Here is a 730-nt window from a genome sequence, read left to right on the forward strand (position 1 = left end):
AGACCACCACAAGGAAATGCTGCTGTACAGAAAAAAACAAGAACAACACCACTTTCAAAAAACAAGATAGGAGCAAAGAAGGATGCAGTTCACAACACAGGAAAACGAAACCAGCCAACAACCAGCACGCGGGGAGCAAAGAAGGATGCAGTTCACAGCACTAGAAAACGAAAGCAGCCATCAACCAGCACACAAAGAGCAAAGAAGGATGCAGTCCACATCGCTGAAAAACCAAAGCAGCCATCAACCAGTAAGCGGGGAACAAAGAAGGATGCAGTTCACAGCGCTGAAAAACGAAAGCAGCCATCAACCAGCACGCGAGGGGCTACAAACACAAAGGTGCAGAGACAAGAACCAGCAACACTGCCATGGAAAACAAAAGAAAGTGCGACGTTAGACACGCTCCAGTCACCGCGCAGAAGCAGCACGTTAACGACCAAATAGATGAACAGACAATAAATTAATCGTATGCATAGAAATTTGCTTATCTCTATGACTTATGTATCAGTTTAAATTTTGTGTAAACCATGCAAGGAGAAAAATGGTACATAGAGTATATCATATATATATAGCAGTATTGAGTAAAACATTGACACATTTTGATTCAAAAACCATGTAAAAAATACTGTTAGATCGCTGCAGTCGAACAAGTAGTACATATAAAACGCATTTCAATATGCAGTATGGAACTTGCAAATATGCAGTATGCTTCGAACTATCATGCAATACT

The sequence above is a fragment of the Triticum aestivum genome, chromosome 6B (genome assembly GCF_018294505.1).
Source record: "Triticum aestivum cultivar Chinese Spring chromosome 6B, IWGSC CS RefSeq v2.1, whole genome shotgun sequence".
NCBI classification, from domain to species: domain Eukaryota; kingdom Viridiplantae; phylum Streptophyta; class Magnoliopsida; order Poales; family Poaceae; genus Triticum; species Triticum aestivum.